The following is a 14767-nucleotide window of genomic DNA, read 5'->3' on the forward strand; positions in this document are numbered from 1 at the left end:
CAGGACTATCCACCAAGAACAACACATTTGTAGGGAAAGGACAGGACAGAGCAGTTCTAGGAATCAAGGGCCAAAAACTGTGGGAAGGTCTGCATACGGGAGGAGACTGGTAGAGTAAGGTGTTTGTAGATTCCTCGGGTGCCTTCCCTGGGCTAACAGGAGTCTGTGTCCAGTACAAGGAGACTATGTCCTGCCTTCACGCAGAAAGCGGGGAGAGTAGAGAGAGGTTTTCCTGCATTTGCTGCTGCTTAATTGCCTTCAGCTCAAAATAATTTTTATGTCAAAGAGGTATATTTTGGGGCGACATATTCTGCTTTTCTACATCCTCAAAAGGTGAGAAAAAGGCCACTGGATGTAGCATTGTATGCCCAATGACCTTTGAAAGGATGGTTTCTTAGAGTGGTAGTGAGGAAAGGACTCAGCTATTTCTGAGAAGTTAGACAGAAAAGGGCTCAGGCTGTTCTGTTAAAAGCCTTTTCCCATAGGACAGGGATATCTGAGTGAATTTATAGGGAGGGGGAAGAAACGAACGAAGGAGAAACAAAACACCTGTGAGAAGCAGCAGTAACTGTCACAATAAGCTACCTCAGTGTGATGGAGAACAGGTGAAAGCCTGAAGTGATCCAAATGATAAAGGACTTGCCTTTGGGGGTCTATCATTTGTATGTTGACAGCACTTAAAACATGTACCCCTCTCAGATCTTCCTAATTCTGGTTAAGAAGAACACTAACAAATGTTAAAAAATATAAAAACGCCTTTTAGGGCTAAACAGCTCCCAGCTCTGCGGCAACACTGCGATGAGCTGAGGTAAGAGGAGCGCAGGACTGTGCCACTCTTAGTTTATGCTCAAGTGGGGAATTGTGTTCCCCCCACCAGAGCGTCTACCAATGCAAACGTTATAGTGGCACAATGACTGCTGACTTCCTGTACCCCTGGAAGCACTAAAAGGATTATGTAACTAGAATGTGATTGAGCCAAAAGGGGTGAGGTCTCCACTGGGGAAAAAGTTACCGCTCAGGCATGAGAGCTTCCCTTAGGGCCTAATTTATCATTTTTTACAGTCTGTGTGAAACATGACATAAATGGAGCTGGAGAAACCATTCCAAAGGAACTGCATTGTTCATCTTGCTCCTTGAAACTTTCACTAGGTCAAACCTTTGGACTGAGCTAAATCACAATTGTTTTATAAACACTGTTTTTAAAGTCAGCAAAAAAGCTGACATACTGATCACAAGGACTGATTATTATGGACGTTCTATCTGGAGATAGAATCAGTAACCAATCACCTATAACTAAGAGTAGCTCAGCTTGTCAGCACCAAGAGGAATTTTTTTTTCTTATTTTCATGTAATTATCCCTTTCCTTTTTCTCATAAAAACACTCTGCTTTCACCCTGTAATCAGGACACTATTTGGGTTTCTGCCAGAATCTGTGCTCCCTGACTTGCAATTCTTTGATCCCAAATAAACACGTTTCCTCTCATTTCAGCTTTTTAACTTCAGGTTAACATCAAGGTTATCCTATGGTTTGCTCTTTGCAGAATCCCTTCTTTGAGTGCTCCAAGGAATAATGAGGGAAATTTGGTACAAACACGAAAAAAGATCTACAATTGAATTCTTTGCTTTCTTCTGCCCTGTACTATACTAGCCAGTTACTAAATCCTTCCAACTCTTGCCTATACAAAATCCTTTATATTTGCTGCATATTCATTTCAATAGATGCTACCTTACCTGGGTGTCATTTCTTATTTGGAAGAGAGTCACTCGGTTAGTTACTTTACCTTTGAAGGGGATCAGGATGTGCCATCCCAAAATAAGCTACTATGGCATAAAGAGTATTTTAGGATGAAGACATTTGAGATTCAACAGATGTAGAAACCTTCTTGGAGCTTCCCTTATCTAACTAAAAGCAGAAACTTGTGAAAAATGAGGACGGCCACAAATTCCCACTACAGGATGACTTCTATTCCCAGGAAACAGACCAAGAGAAAACCCACCATAATTCCCTCTCTGGAGGAGTTTCACGGCCATGAAGAAGCTGTACCTACACAAACTATTATTACCACAAACTTTCTTATCTACCATTTGTTCTCCTAAAGACCTAGTTGTCTTTCCTAAAGAAACATATTTGTTCTTTCCATAAAAGCCTTTTCTCCCTGCTCCTTTCTCCTACTAAGTCAGGCATGTAAGTCCCAAATTCTAACCCATCTGTGAGTAATTCATCACCACGCAGTGCTGTGGTATACACTTTGCAGGCATTAATAAGCTGTCTTTTCTCTTGCTAATCTGTCTTTTGCCAGTTTAATTTGAGGCCCCCTGCTACTGAACCTAAGAGGTTGTAAGTAAATTTCCCTCGGTAGCATCTTCTAGATTATACTGTAAGCCTCAGGCAAACTGCTCAAAGGCTAATCTTATTAAAGCAGTATACCATCATGTTGCTCCGCTGCTCCAGAGCTTTTGGCAAACTCCTCAGTCTGTATTTCAAGACTCCATGAAAATTAGCAGGGAAAATAGGTGAAATGACTTTGAAAAGGTAATCAGAGGCTTGCTGGCACTTTCGGGTAAGATCTTGGTCACTGAAAAGAGCAAATAATCCTGGACTAGGGTCTAGTCCATGAATGTACATGCTCAGGAAACTAATTTTATTAACTCAGTCAAGGTTTTAGGAACAACTTCAGTTATAAGAGACAGTTTTTAACTATAAATCCAATTTACTGAGAAATAAAACTGCCAAGTAGACAAATGAGAAGCAATCAACACATTGCTCTTCCTGAAAGGAGAACATTGTAGGAAGCTAAAATCGCATCAGCCCACTATGAGCTTCATAGATCCTTCTCTACCCCAGGGGCAAGCAGGTTTGAATTTTGCCAAGAGTCTAGAGAGCCTTCTTGCCAGACAATGTATGTATTTGACTTCCTTTTCTTTAGATCCGCAGACCACTGTCACCAACATTTTATAATTGACAAAATGACGATGTACATTAAGGGTGGAGACCCCCGATGGCAGGGGTTTCAAGGCTACTATTCATCAGCTGCCAGAGGACTAAGCCCAAGTAGGGCTTCTCGGTTACCATTTAGTTCAAGTCAAGGCCATTTTACCTCTTAGCATCCTCGTCTCTCAGTGAGGTCGCAGCAAACTCTTCTGCAAGCTTTCACATTTCTTGTCCCTTTCAGGATCAATCTTACATATGTGCTGAATATGTAAGTTCATCACAGCTACTTCTATGTTTCCCCGAAAATAAGACCGGGTCTTATAGTAAGGTTTGCTCCAAAAGACACATTAGGGCTTATGCTCAGGGGATGTCATCCTGAAACATCACGCTAGGGCTTATGTTCCGGTTAGGTCTTATTTTCGGGGAAACACTGTTACTACCTCCTTTATTACATTTTTTGCCCTAGGGACCTAACCCAATTACTATGTATAATCTCAGATATTATATTTACAAAACATTCTATGTGGTTCCCACCCACATATATCTGATTAATTTTACTGTCACCTTTCCTAAAATGGTTTAAGTACGTTAAAAAACATTTTACATCATAATGCTTCCCACAAATATTGCTATCTCTTCAAGCTTCAACACCTATTTTCCCTGGACTCACTACTTGTAGCTTTTCTTGTTTAATAACCTCATTTAATCAAGACCTTTCTTCAAGACTTAAGACAATTAACAAAAAACAAAAATGGTTTAGTGGGCCTTGAATAACAATTTCAATTTAACAACATTCCTTGCACATCATTTTCATTAATATAAATTCATAACAAATAAGTCTTTGAGATTCCCAAGTGTTTAGAACATATAGACTTGTACCATGTTAAAAGGTTTTAAAACAATTATCTGAAAATATAATGGATAAAATGTGGTATGTACATACAATGGAATACTACTCAACCTTGAAAAGGAAGGAAATTCTGACACATACTAGAATATGGATGAATCTTGAGGACATTCTGCTAAGTGAAATAAGCCAGTCACAAAGAGACAAATACTGTGTGATTCTACTTCCAAGAGGTACTTACAGAAGTCAAAACCATAGAGACAGAAAGTACAATGATTGTTGCCAGGAATTGGGGGGAGGAGAAAATGGGGAGTTATTGTTTAATAAACCCTTTATAGTACTAGAGTTTCAGTTATACAGGATGAAAAGAGCTGGGGATGCATGGTGGGGACGGCTGCACAGCAATGTGAATGTATGTAACACCCCTGAACCGCACACTAAAAATGGTTAAGGTGGTAAACTTTGTTATTTGTATTTTAACACAACAACAAAAAGATAACATTAAACAAATTCTCCCATTGCCATGTGATGGATGTAGATAATGACCAATATCCAAATACTAGACAGAAAAGTCTACAACACTGCTCAAGTGCAAGTCATATAATTAGCTAAGGTTAATTGGATACTAGATAGGCAAGTTCTCTAAATCTTTTACTTACTTGCACATTGAAATGCTAAGTTCAAATGAAAAAAAACGAGTTCTACTTACACAGGTTGATAAAAAACATTTATCTCAACTTCCCAATCCCCAATCAAAAGAACAGAAATACAAAAGCTATAAAGAATCCCAGAAGAGGAAACAACCGAATGAAAGATGTCAATAAAATATTGGGGGGCAAGTGAACAGACTGATTAAGTATAAAGGTCTCAATGTTCACTTCTGCTCGTGCCTATAACATTGAAATGACAAGAGAAGGGGTGCTTAAAAAGCATACGAACACAGACAGGAAATAGGCATGGAGATAGTGACATCAAAGTTCTAGAAGATGGAAAGCAGAAGAAATAGCTAACTGAGCAGAGCAGCGCTGATATCCAAGCCGCCAGAGGGGGAAACGCTAAACGAAGCAAGTTCCTCCGAGAAGCACAGAGCCCAAGAAAGGCTAAGGAATTACAGGTACCAAATATCTCAAGTGAGGTGGCAGACAGGGCTGGACAGGAGGATGATCTAAAAGCCCACAGAAGAAACAGACCTCACTCCGGGCTCCACACCCCCTTCAGGAACCCACTCAGGCCAGCACTGCCCTGCCTCCCTAAGTTTAGAAGACTGGACATGCATTAACTGTCCGGAAACATTGAATAAAAAACTTAAGGGACTTCAGTTATCAAAGTCTATATGAGACATTCCCACTCCCACCTCTGGAGGCCCCTCCTTCATTGGGCTTGAAAAACACTAGCAGCCACATTAGAGGTGTTCGTCAAGTGACTGGTGATCCTTGGTGATCTCATTCACACTTGAGCATGAGGAACCAAGAAGAAACTCAGGGCATTTTGAGTGAGGCTGGTAAATGGATGGAGCTCACAGAGGGTCATCAGGAACAAGCTGCCCCAACCCCCTTCAATTGAAAAAAAATCTTCAAGTGTCAGGATCCAGAGGTTTTTCTGAGGACACTGAATTTCTCCAGAGGAGGTTCAGATCTCGTGCTGGGCAAGTTTTCCACTCCTTTGGGTAAATACCAAGGAGAGCCATTGCTGGACCATATGGGAAGAGTATGTTTAGTTTTGTCAGAAACCTCCCAACTGTCTCCTCAAGTGGCTGTACATTTGCCATTCCCCCCAGCACTGAATGAGAGTCCCTGTTGTTCCACACCCTCCACCACATTTGGTGGTCAAGGTTTTGGATTTTAGCCATTCTAATAGGTACGCAGTAGTATCTCACTGTTATTTTAATTTGTATTTCACTAATGACATATGATGCTAAGTATCTTTTCATATGCTTCTTTGCCGCTCCTATAGCTTCAATGAGATATCTGTTAAGGTCTTTGGCCCATTTTTTAATAGGGTTGTTTGTTGTATTGTGTTTTAACAGCTCTTTGTATGTTTTAGATACAAGTCTTTATTTCAATTTTTTAAATTAAATATACTGGGGTGACACTGGTTAATAACATTATATAAATTTCTGAGGTAGAATTATATAATTCAACATCTGTATACTGTGTGCTCACCACCCAAAGTCTAGTCTTTTCCCATCACCATATATTTGATGCCCTTTACTCTCTTCACCCTCACCTAAAGCCCCTTCCACTCTGGTAATCACCTTTCTGTTGTCTGTATCTATGAGGATAATGGTCTTTTATCAGATGTGTCTTTTGCAAATATTTTTTCTCAGTCTGTGGCTTGTCTTCTAATTCTTTTGATAAACTTCACTTTTTAAAAAAAGCAAATTTATATATGGAACTAATTTAATACTGAAGAGATAACATTTCCTTGATTTATTTTCAGGATGAATATTATTAACCAAATTCATTTGTTTTAAGTAACAGCTCCTGGCATATTAACAATATTATTTTCATATTTATATATAATGCTTGTTTCTATTCACACAAACTACAACATATAACCTCAAAACTATTACAAAGATAATAGGATATTTTGTCTGCAATTAAAAAAACAAGCTTGCTGACAAATGCTCAGCACAAACATTATTTTCAAGATCAGTAAGCATTTAAATAACACTTTGTATCAATAAAGTGCTTTTAAATGCATGTTTATCATGCAAGAATATGTAAGTCTGGGGAGCACTGAAACTAAAACTCACAATTTTACATTTGCTTCTCCAGCTAACAGTGGAAGAGCAGAGACAATCTTTTCTCACCGTAGTCATTTTTTTCTATAGCAAAGATTTTCACATTTCCCCCAACACTGGTTTCAAAGACAGTTGTACAATAAATCGGGGAGAAGGTTACATACTTCTTTATAGTAGGTTGCCAATTAGTACATGTATAATAACAGAACTATGATAAAACCACTGGGTGAAAGTTTGTTGGCAAATAAGGTATTTACACAGTCTTCCCACAGATTACTTATTAATTACAAAGGGAAGTCTGGTAGACCCAATCTTAGCAAAGTAATCAAACAAATATATCAACGAGAGAAAAAATGATATACCCCTCTTGATACGATGTAGTGAAAAGACATATCACTTATGTAGCATTCCTGCTAAACTTGTATAATCTGAATCTAACCATGAAGAAGCAATCGGATGAGCTTAAATTTAAAGACATTTTATAAATTAATGAGCTTGTACTCTTCAAAAATGTCAATCTTAAGAAAGAAAAACAAAGGTTGAAGAACTGTTTTAAAATAAAGGCAATTAAAGAAGTATGACAACTAAATGCAATGTTTGATTCTGACTTTAAAAAAATGTTGCTATAAAAGATAGTATTGAAACAACTGGCAACATTTGAATAATACTGACTATATACGATACTAGGTAACAATATTGCATCAGTGTTACAGTTCTTGAATTTGATACAATTACACTTGGCCCATGCTCTGTTCTTAAAAGATACAAGTAACTTTTCACCAGTCCAGCAAAAAAAGAAAAAGGAAAAAAGTAAGATCTATATTATAGATCTTATACAGTATATGATGCATAGAGAGAAAAGTAGAGCAATGTGGCAAACAGTGAATAATGCATGAATATAGGTGAAGAATACGTGAGAGTTCACTGACTGGAATAGTCTTACAATTTTTGTGCAAATCTGACATTTTTCAAAAAATTGTTTTTAATTAACAAACAAACTCCATTCTCATCAAATGGATGGGTAAAGATAAACAAGGGTAGAGAACTTAACTAATTTTCACCCAGCATACAAGTTTTCCAAATTAGGTCTCCTGGTGGACCTATTTCTAATACAATTTTTCCAATAACTGAATGACTGCTCTGGCCATACTTCCAAGATCCCATCGCAGGATATCCTTGCCTTAGAGTAAACAGGCAAAGAGTTCAACGCACTGTACCATGATAAACATAAGGGGAACGCCCAACAAGAAGGTGGACTGATGGGGCCAGCCTTGTGGATCGGGCGGTTAGAGCTCCATGCTCCTAACTCGGAGGGCTGCCGGTTCAATTCCCACATGGGCCAGTGGGCTCTCAACCACAAGGTTGCCGGTTCGACTCCCGCAAGGGATGGTGGCTGTGCCCCCTGCAACTAAAAACGGCAACTGGACCTGGAGCTGAGCTGCGCCCTTCACAACTAAGACTGAAAGAACAACAACTTGAAGCTGAACGGCACCCTCCACAACTAGGATTGAAAGGACAACAACCTGACTTGGAAAAAAGTCCTGGAAGTACACACTGTTCCCCAATAAAGTCCTGGTTCCCTTCCCCAATGGAAAAAATAAAAAAAGGTGGACTGAACGGATGTTGTCATCCCCCTCACCTATGAGTACATAAAAACGCAGATAAAATATGACAATACAAAGGTTTTGATACACAGCTGAAACAGAAATATTGAGAGATCCCAGGTTCCAGAAAAAAGGTAAGTGAAAGCCACAGGCATGAGAAATGTGATGCCAGGCAGCTGAGGCCTATGGAGAGCAAGGTCAGGTCCATCTAATGAACACAGGAGAATAAAAGTGGGGGTGGGAGGCAGGACCTTAATCTTACAGGCAGGTAGAAACCCAGTCCCTGCATAAAACCCCAGAGCCAAGTGCTCCTTGATCACAGAAGCCAGAAGACTCCTACAGAATCAATAAAGAGATTTGCCATCTATCATTGCAAAGTTTGGAGGTAGGCAAATCATTCTCAAAACTTAAAAAGCGTAAGTCAGTAAAGTACAGAGATGTAAGATCCAAAAGTACACTACCTACATGCATGGTAAAGAAACCAAAAGCCAAGAAATTAACTTAAAAAGTGGTCCCAAACCACTGAAACCCCTAGAAACAGGCAGAAGCATGCCTGAAAGAGCCTAGGGAGGTTTCAGTCTTGCATCAAGAGCATGCTTCCTGGCCACACTCAACACTTCCTCCTAACTTTTAGCTAGATGAATCCATAATTTAAAAAGTTACAGACTGGGGGTGGCCGGTTAGCTCAGTTGGTTAGAGAGCAGTGCTCTTAACAACTAGGTTTCCGGTTTGATCCCCACATGGGCCTCTCTCTGTGAGCTGCGCCCTCCACAACTAGCTTGAAACAATTACTTGACTTGGAGATGATGGGTCCTGGAAAAAGACTCTTAAAAATAAATAAAAGTTTTTTAAAAATTTACAGGCTATACATGGAAATGAAACACCAAGAACTCAAAAGAACAAGACAATATAATAGACTACACATCTGAGATAGAAGAGTGGGCAAGCTAAGAAGAAATATGCTTACTTGTGAACTCGTTAAATACATAAAAGAGAATACAGATATTACACATGGGTCTTCTTTTCCTTTTTCTCTAAGTATTTCTTTGTTTTCAGTCCCTCTCTGTTCCTCCTTTCCCTTTTAATACATAATATACAACACAAATAAATATGCTATTTTTTAATTTATAAAAACAGTGGATTTTTGTTCTTTGTCTCAGAAAACAATTAAATGTAGTTGTAATCTGTATGACTTTAAGCTAACTTCAAAAAACTTTTTATTATGAAAGTTTAAAAACATTTCTCAGCTTCAATAATGTGGGATAAAGGCTGCCTTTAGCCTCTGCCACAACATACATGATTTCATCCTGGAAGAAAATAATATCCTAGCCCACAAATTATCTCTACACTTTTTCATATACAATATCTGGCACACAGCAAAATAAACCAGGCATTCATAGAGACAAATCCAAATGACCCAAAGAGGTAAAGATAGATAAATAAAGTGGATAAGTATGGTCTGGCCAGATTACTTCGGGAGTCACGAAAGTGAATGAAAGAGACTCTATTAGATTAGTAGGGAGTCAATGTAGATTCTCCTGTAGGTGAAGATTTAGGGACACCAATTTGAATACAGAGGGGGAGATGAAGTAAATTAGGGACTAGAAGCAGAGAGACCAGTTTGGAAGCTATTTCAGCAATCCCACCATTACTGAATTAATGTAGGATTATTTACACAATGGATTAAAGTGGCATTGTCAAAAAAAATGAAGGAAAGGGCAAATAATTTCAAAGAAACAACTGAATAATTGGCAAGAGATTATATAAAAATGGCTCTAGATAATATCTCCAGCCCTTAAAACTGGGAAGTTAACATCAACTGCTGCAAAAATAATTTCTATGTTTTCCAATTTTTAACATAAGAGTTTTTTAATGTCTTGGGTTCAGGTTTTAAAAGTTCAATATGATAAATTAGGAACAGTTAACAAGAAAAAATAGTTAAGTAGAAGTTCAAGTGCAAACAGAACAAAAGAGTAATTTCCCCACTTTCAGGCATCAGACTTATTATTAAATTATAAAAATCATTTTTTCCATTTAGCAAGTTCTTTGTAGACAAACGAGAAGCAAAATAGAAACGTTTAAACAATCGAAATCACCTTCCTACCTGAAAGAGTTACAAAGAAAGTTTTGAAAATAAAAAAATACGCAGATATACTCAGTTTAAAAAAAGGGGAAGATGAAAGAAAGAAAGCAGAAGTGGCAATGTTTATAACAGAATTCCAGGCCAAAAGTGATGAAATTAGATTAAAAGGGATACTGAGAAATGATAATCTCTGAAAATATAACGGCCATAAACCTTTATATGTAAGCAATATAGCAATAAAATACATGAAGCAAAAATTCCTAGAGATACTAGGAAAGCTTGATAAAACCAAAACAATACCTGAAGATTCAACATACCTATTTGACCTATTTGAGAACTTAAGTAGATATATACAAAAATATAGAGGATCTGAATAATAAAACCAGTCTAATATACATGTAGTGACATAGGGCAAGTCACTCGGTCTTTCTGTAGCTCACATTCCTTTTTTGTAAAATGTTGATAAATAATGATTCCTATTTCATAGGATTGTGGTGAGGAGTAAATGAGATGGTTTCTGTAAAGAGTACTTGCCACATATGAGATGCTCAATAAAGTTCTTAGTTATACAACTCTACCTTTCACATTATTCTTTCAGTTTCAAGGGACCCTATAGATTGATCATGCTCTTGACCATAAAAAAAATGTTTCTAAGATGTTATTGCCCATAATCCAATACATTAGAAATATACAATAAAAGTTAACCACATACACATTAAGATTTTATTATACACACTGAAATAAAAACCAAAGTTACAAATTATCTAGAACTTAACAAAATGCAGAATATTTGACAACAAAACAAATGGGATACAGCAAAAGGAGAATTCAGAGGAAATTTATATCCTTAAATGTCTTTGTAATTAAAAAAGACTTAAATAAGTATTCAGTTTAAGAAACCAGAAAGTAAAATAAAAATAAACCAAAGAAAATGGGAGGTGGGAATTAAGATAAAAGCCATGCTTAATTAACTAGGAACAATTTAAAAACCAGTCCAAAGAATAAGGCCAATATCTAGTTTCTTGAAAATTCCAACAGAAATAGATTAAGGGGCAAAAACACCCTTAAGCTTATTTTTAAAATAGGACATCTAAATCTCAACAAATATTTCTTAACAATCTCTCTCATAATAACCTAATAGCTGTGGGCAATACAGAAAGAAATGTGAAACGGGAAGGAACCTTAAAACTGAAAAGAATATAAAATGATTTTGACTGTATTTCTTTCACATTTCTATGAATCAAGTCAAAAGTGAAAGTAGCATTTTCCAAAATAACAATAATACGAAGTTATCACTTCTATAAATATTTATTTACCTTTAGTTTTACTGTGAAAATATGATTGATGACAGTCTACTGTGTATGTTAATTGAGTTGCTTTTCTAAGTAGTGGTGGTTCACAATCTTATCCCTTCTCTTGTAACCAAGGGCAGATGGGGGCTCCAACAAGGGCAAGACAAATTTCCTGTGCCACCTACACTGGCATTTAGAGGATTTCACTAATAAACTAGCCCACATTTATTCTACACTTAAAAACAACTAATTAAACTTAATCTTAAATCCCTTTAAGGATTTAAAATTCTTTTAAAGATTTAAAACTAATTTTACATCCCTTTAAAGATTTAAAATCCTTTTAAGATTTAAAACCCAACCTTAAGAAAAATTTCTTCATTTCCCCCTGGGCAACAAGGATGAGATAACCTCCTTTGCATTATTCCTGGCTACACTGCCTTTATCCTATCAGGGACTACTTGCAGTTTTTACTGGTCCACAATTGACAGAGGAAGCAAGGACCAGCAACCCCAGGCACCTTTTCCTCTATTAAACATGCAGGAAAAAATGATGCCTTATGGAAATTCATCTTACTCAGCTCAACACCGCAAGTTGGAAATGACTTCCAAACCATCCACACCTAAAGTTTAGGTAAGCTTTGTTCAAGAATAAACTTTTGGCCAAGTGTATATACTTTAAGACTCTCAAGTCAAAGTACGAGTCAAAAAGTCTTAAGCAATATGGTAGCTCAAATATTAGCTGAACAGCCTGCATTTCTTCATCAGTGAGTCCCTATCCTTTTCTTCCATTCAAAAAAAACCCCAAAAACTTAAGTTGAATAATAAAATCATAACAGTGAGAAATTTTAAAATTATACTCTTCATCTCTGAATCTAGCCAGCCCAGTGTCATGCATATAATTATCCATCTCCTCTATAATGAAGTAAAAAGTATTTCAAAAGGAAAGAAATATTTTTAAATGAAGTTTGAGGGATTTCTAGGCATTACTAAGATTAAATTACTTCTCTCCAGATAAAGATTCCGAAATAAATATCTTCTACTCCCACTTGAGCAAAATATAATTGCAGAGTATTGGGAACGCACCTTATTGAGTGGGTGCAATAAATTCTACCATGGGAGCATTTTCTGACTAGTCAAAATTAACCTTGAAAAATCGGTCACATAGTAGGACGTGGGTCTTTGGAAGCTCGAAAATTAAATGTCTTAGGCTATTTTTTGCATTTATTCTATGGACACGCTGCTCTGAGTCTTGGAGGTCATAAGCGAATACAGTTAGGTGGATGGGGGCAGGAAAGACAATGGAAAAAAAGATTTATTGCTCCCACGTCCATACAGTACAATTCCAGTATGCTTACATGGTAGGACTCCACTGTGTCCAGCTGATTTAGTTCTTAAATAAAATGACATAACTCGGAGTGTTTAGTAGCTGAAGATCTACAGTTTTTGCTTCAATTTTAATAACCACTCTTGAGGGAAAAACACAGTATACAATAAGAACTGTCAAGTACAGTAATGGAAAACCCAGTGGCTTGCAATTTTTATGAAATGTAAATCTCAAAAGTTGCTATAGCCTTCTTAAATTTATACCCAAAGGGGTACAATTTGAAAATAGCACATGAATTAACTACATGCATCTTACTATGCAGATCAGTGTATGTAACATTGGCTTCAGCACTTATTCATCATCCACTGGGTATTAAAAATATTGTTAACTCAGGATTCCATTGCACAAGCATTTATGACTTCTGCGCAGCTGAAAAACGGAGTTGAAAACAAACAAACAAAAAAATGTGTAATTTAGTTAGAGCCACATTATCTACACACGAAAAGCACACTCACGAAACCACACACACACACACAAACCCTTAATTTAATTTAATGTAAAGGGAGATCCCGTTGTTTTTTACTATTGCACATCTTCCATTGAATGTGTTCAATAAATTCTACCACTTTAGGAGATGAGTTTTAAACTAAGCATAATGAGAAAATAGGTACTTTATTCCTTTCATATTCATTCATTTATAATCCCTCTCTCTCTCTCTCTCTCTCTCTCTCTGATGGTGGGATGGCCAGAAGGGGAAGAAAGTGACAGGCTAAGTTCAATTGACCCGGCAGACTGGGAACTAATTGACTGGGAAAGTGAGAACTGACATGAGTTAGTGATGAACCCAAGAAGGTGCTTGGCCACTTACCCAGAGATTTATTTAATGAGAACGGATCGCAGGTTTCCACGAGTCGTTCCACTGCCAGTAGGAAGATAGCCGTGAACCTTGGGTCCCTGTTTTCACTAGCCAACAGTCACCCTCACCTACACGCGGAGTACATATTCGGCACTGAATGAACACCTACCTCACTCACGCTTGGACCCAACCCCAGAGTGATGGACCTACACGTTATCTCCAAAAAAGCCTTAGGACTTACCCCAAGAACTGAGAAAGTAAAGACGAAAGCTCTGGGGATCTCTGTAAAGACTGGGAACAATCAAGGGCCAACGGGGCCTACACCAACCCGACTGCCCAAAGCTCACGGGCCTGACCCGCGGCCAGTCGGCTTCAGCTTCCCCAAGAGGGACCCGACAGGCCGCAGATCCATAGCCTCCCGCCCGGGGGCGACGGGAGATGGGGCGGTATTCCCTCTAAAGTTAGTACCTGCGGAGCTGCGACACAGAGAGTGGTTCGGGGCTCTCATTACGAAGGCCGGGGCCTGGGGCCGGCCGGCTGCGCCTCCTGGCTGAGGGTTCCGCGCTCCGGAGCTGCAGTGACAGCACGGGTCGCAGGCAGACGCCGCACGCCACAGAAGGCTCGTGGCTCGCAGGCCCTGCGTGTCTCGCTCTCAGGACTGAGCGAGCTGTCGCACTCACGTCGACCGGAGCTCTTCAAGGGTCTCTTCGCAGCTCAAGCGATCACTCCTGCCTTAACCCCAGCAGCCGGTCGCTTCCCGGCGCCGCCATCGTTAGTGTTTGTTTTCATCCGCTTCGGTGTAGGCGGGGGAAGAAGAGCGCTACGGGGGAAACACAGCTGTGTAACCTCAACCGCACTTTCGCTGCACCTGAACGTCCTATTTACTCTCTTCCCTCTTCGAGATTCCCATAAAAGTTGATGGCCTTTCTAGGTAAGTCTTTCTGGCCAATTGTTTAAAGTGTCTTAAAAAAAAGAAAGGCGTCAAGAGGTGGGGTCTTTGAAACAGCGAGGACGTTTGGGCCGCGTGTGGAATGTGCACCGGCGAAACGCAGGTCGCTGCGGCAGCGGCAGTGAGGACGCGGCGTGG

The 14767-nt window shown here is 38.7% G+C and overlaps 1 protein-coding gene across 7 annotated transcripts in view; it reads right to left on the minus strand.

Moving 5' to 3' along the window:
• ATG13 (autophagy related 13) overlaps window positions 1–14743 on the minus strand; it is a 40161-nt gene extending 25418 nt beyond the window's left edge. For 3 of the 7 annotated variants that reach the window (XM_081061929.1, XM_081061927.1, XM_081061925.1), the window contains exons 1-2: window positions 14149–14483; window positions 13140–13253 (exon numbers count right to left, since the gene is read on the minus strand). The gene's annotated coding sequence lies outside the window, so the exon portion shown is untranslated. Of the gene's footprint in view, window positions 1–13139; window positions 13254–14148 lie in introns of all 7 variants that reach the window. The other 4 variants (XR_013994138.1, XM_081061924.1, XM_081061928.1 and 1 more) reach the window with 3 other exon arrangements.
• Between the last annotated feature and the right edge of the window lie 24 nt (window positions 14744–14767).

This window comes from Rhinolophus hipposideros (genome assembly GCF_964194185.1).
Source record: "Rhinolophus hipposideros genome assembly, chromosome: 10".
Classification (NCBI taxonomy): domain Eukaryota; kingdom Metazoa; phylum Chordata; class Mammalia; order Chiroptera; family Rhinolophidae; genus Rhinolophus; species Rhinolophus hipposideros.